Here is a 4,338-nt window from a genome sequence, read left to right on the forward strand (position 1 = left end):
GAGCTGACTTATGGACCCAAGTCTGTCCAGTGCCAAAGCCACAGCAGCGGAAGTGGCTCTTCCATCTCTTTCTCTCCCTCTGTCTCCTATTTTCCTCTCTTTTCCATTTGTCACGTCCTCCCATACCCACCCTCCAAGGAGTCAGAGATTTTTCAAAGGATTATATAAGACAACACACTGCCTTGCATACAGTAGGAGCTCAATAAGTACCCATTGAATCTGAATACCATTATTATCAGCAGCATCCCATTTTGCAAATAAGTAAATGGGGCACAGAAAGCATGGCTTAGTTTTCTGCCTAGGAACACACAGCTTAGAATCAGCACAGGGGGAGTTTGAAGGTGGGCAGTCAGGCTCTTTAACCACTGCCAGCGCACTGTTCTGCCTGTCGAGGTGGGGATAGTTTCCGGGAGCCACTTCCATCTCTTATACCTACCTGACATTGTACAGTTTCCAAGATATGTTCACATGTCTCATTCCATTTAATCCTCATCACCATCTGTGAAGCACAGACCATTATTCCTATTTGCCACAGAGGAAACCCAAGCTCCAAGAATTTAAGTGACTTGCTCAAGGTCACCAACTGGTAAGGCGTAGAGCCTGGGAGCCCAACCAACGTGTGATCCATTTATTTCCATGAATGAGGCTGGTGCCGAGAATTAGAGCTGACTGGAGAAAAGACAAAGCTTTGAGCAGGAAAAAAATGCTGAATGTGTTCATTTTTCTTTCTTGATAGTTGGATACAAGAAGTGTGTGTGTGTGTGTGTGTGTGTGTGTGTGTGTGTGTGTTTGTATGTGTGTGTGTGTGTGTGTGTATTCATGAAAGTATTCCTCAGACCTTGAGGTTTTAATAAAATGTGAAAAAAACTTTACCAGCACGTTCCCTTCCCTCCTGGTTTTTGGGCTCTGCATAATTTAAGGAAATGTAATCCATATGTCTGATTATTCATACTTCCATCATCAAAAAATATTGTTGATTCTTTAAGGAGCGTTTGATGTTCTGGAAACCAATTTTTTTTTTGAGGGCAGTGGAGAAGCGAGAAGAATTTTTTAAAAAAGCATCCTTCCTTTTCCTACTATTTTATTTCCATTGAAAAACATTTTATGGCATTTGACTGGGAGATGGACAAGTGGTCACGAGAATATTCTACTTTTTTCCTATCGATGTTTATTATAGTGATGAGTCCAGTAATGTAGTTCTTGGCCTCAGGGCTCTGATATGGTAGGGAGGAGAATGAATACTTATGGAATCTCTACCCCATGAAGCCACTTTACCTACAAGGTCTTATGCAGTGTTCACAACGCCCCTGGGAGGAGGTGCCATTGGGTCTATTTTTATAGAAGAGGAGAGTGAGGCCCCGAGGCCAGAGAATGGTCCAGCTTGGATGCAAATCCAGCTTTGCCTGACTCCAAAGCCATGGTGCTCACACCCTACATCTCCTTCAAGAGAATACAAGGGTGTTTGCCATCCAATCCATTATCAATTCTATTCGCATCGTTGTGGTCCTTATATCCCTAACAGACCTCTACACCCAAGCCACACCCTCCCAGGAATCCTTGCTCTTGTCGAGAGGGAGTGAGAGCGAAGGTTCAAATTCAGTGCCCCCATTCATCAAGTATCTACTGTGTGCTGACTGCAGAACGAGGGGTGGGGAGGGACAGAGGTGACCCTGACAGTCCCCTCTCCTCTGGAGCACCAAATCAAGTGGGGTCAGCCGATGTGCACCCAACACTAACAACCTCTCCAGGATTGGGACCTCTGCAGCCTAAATGCCACCTCCTCAAAGAGGCCTTCTCCAGCCCCCCATTTAAAGGAGCCCTCTACTCTCTACCACTTCAGTCTATTGTAATTTGCAACGTTGCACTTTTCACAAGATGACATTTTTCTTGTTACATATTGTTTTGTTTATTATCTATCTCTACTCCTCTAGAAGTAGAACAGTCCCTGGCATACAGAAGGCACTTAACAAATATTTGTTGAAGGAAAGTTTGTCTTCTTCATCACTGTGTCCCTAGACCCTGAAACAGACTGGGCTTTTAATACTAATACTATCCAGGACTTATTGAGCACTTACCACATTCCAAGCATTCTTTGAATGATTCTACATGTGTTATCTTGTCTGGTTCATCTCACTTAGCCTTACCAGACACCTCTGAAGGTAGTTCCAATCATTACTCCCATTTTGCAAATGAGGAAACTGATGCACGAAAGGGCCAAGATCCCACAGCTAGCAAGAAGTGGGGTTGAGTTTCAAACCCAGGCAGTCTTGACCCCCCAGAGCTGGAGCTCTTAACTACCATTCGAAATGTTTAATGAATACGTGAACGATTGGGAGAACTACAGCCAAGCAGAATGTGGGATTTGGAAGGCATTTGGAAGCAATGTGCTATGTGTAGAGAAGAGAATCAATGCATTGTAGCTGACAGAATCAAACTTTTCAGAGAAGTCGACAATTAAGCTTAGTCTTTGGGTGGGTAGGGTGTGAATGTGTGCATTCCAGAGTCAAGAGTCCGGAGTTAGAACCATGGTGAGGACAGAGGAGAGGACAGATCAAGCACAGGGAAGGCAGAGACGGGTAAGGAGGAGTGGGAAATAAGGCTGAAAGGGGAGGATGGGCCAGCAAGCGGAGGGCTTGGTGTGGGAATGGGGTACCAAGGAAGGTCTCCACACAGGGTGGCCCCATAATTAGAGCCTTCTGTTTTAGGCTGTATTTAGCCTTGTGTTTTGACTCCAGTGCAGACTGCATGTCACATCTCAGTCATCCAGTCATCCCAGGAGGTCCTCATTACTATTTCCACTGTACAGGTGACCCTGTGGATGCTCTCAAAGGGCTGGATTTTCCCGTTTATGAGCTATTAAATGGCAGAACTAGGGCTCTACCTCCCGCCTGCCCGGGCTGTTTCCACTACCAGGTAAACATTCCCACCACTCCGAGAAAGGAAGGATGCCACCATACCCTCCTCAACCTCCCGAGGGTAAGGGAGAGAATTCCCTGCTCTCCTCTCCCTTCTCAACATTTGAGGCTGTTTCCAGGGGAGAGAGTTTCTGATGAGAGGGTGGGGATAGTGGGGTTGGCTAGAGCATTAGTGGTGAGAGAGCCTTGTGGAGGAGGGGAAAACGAGAAGAGAGACAGCAAATTGTTTCTGGATGGAATTTTCCAGACAGGGCCTCAGTCAGAGAACAAATGTGCCTTCTGAATTTTCACTATAATTGTTATTGACCTTTAGTGCGATGAGCAAAATTACTCTCCCGTACCCCTCCGCCCCCAGCCTTTTTTTACCAAATTGTTTTCCCTGACTTTTCAAAAATGAGGTTTGGCCAGCCCAGCCCTGACTGGCGACTGTGGGAAAACAAAGCATCTCCTTATGGCCCCAAACGGAGCGTTTGCAATTAATCCATTGATCTCAGTAGAAAACCCTATTGTATCAGGGCCCGCCAGGAGAAAGCTGCATCCTGCCCCTCTCCCGCCCTGCACAGAATGTTCATTGAAGTCAACCCCCAAATTGATGGCAGGATATGGCCCTAAAAGCCTCCAAATTAAAGGGGCCCAGAAAATAATGTTGGCTGGGCAGCGGAAGCTGGGGTGGAGGAGGTGGGGGAGAATGGGGGAAGGGGCTGGGTTTCCTCTGGAATCCGTGGGTAGGAGCAGAATGTCAGGTTGTAGAGTTTCTGGTTGCCCTTGACTCTCAGTTCTCCTTAGTTTGTTCTGCAGCTTCAGACCCTTAGCTATCTAGTTTGCTGATTGTTTGGTTTTTTTGTCGATGCTGTTGCCACTGATGAAATTGACAATGATGACGCTCACTAGGATCTGTTGGGTCTGGAAGACTAGATACCGCCACCCCCTCTGCCTCATCTTGCTTACTTCTCTAGCAGCCCTTGGTGAAAGGGATGGAGATTATGAGGATTATCTCTTTTTAAGTGAGTCCCACCTGTTATGGGCTTTACCCATGCTTTTTCATTTAACCCTTCAAACCCTGAAGGGGAGCAGAGCTGGCCAGTTAAACAATAACCCAAGACACAGTAGCCCAGTTCACCAGTCTTCGAGAGGCATTAAGCAACACTAGATTTGCAAAACATCTTTTTCCCAGAGCTTCTCCAAGGCAGAGTATGTGGATGGAAAGAAGAGTTAGATAAGTTGCCTGGGATGTGGAGTGAGCCCTGTAGGTGCCTAAACTGTCTTCCATGAGGGTGAGTGAGATGATTGCAGGACTTTGTTTTGCTGCATGGAGTATGTGGTGGGATACTGCCGTCCTGGGACACCACACAAGCTTGTGAGTTTGTGAGTTTGTGCACTGCTCACATATACCTTGTATGTTACAGGCACCATATGTAAATGT

The sequence above is a fragment of the Balaenoptera ricei genome, chromosome 1, assembly GCF_028023285.1.
Source record: "Balaenoptera ricei isolate mBalRic1 chromosome 1, mBalRic1.hap2, whole genome shotgun sequence".
In the NCBI taxonomy this organism is placed as follows: Eukaryota; Metazoa; Chordata; class Mammalia; order Artiodactyla; family Balaenopteridae; genus Balaenoptera; species Balaenoptera ricei.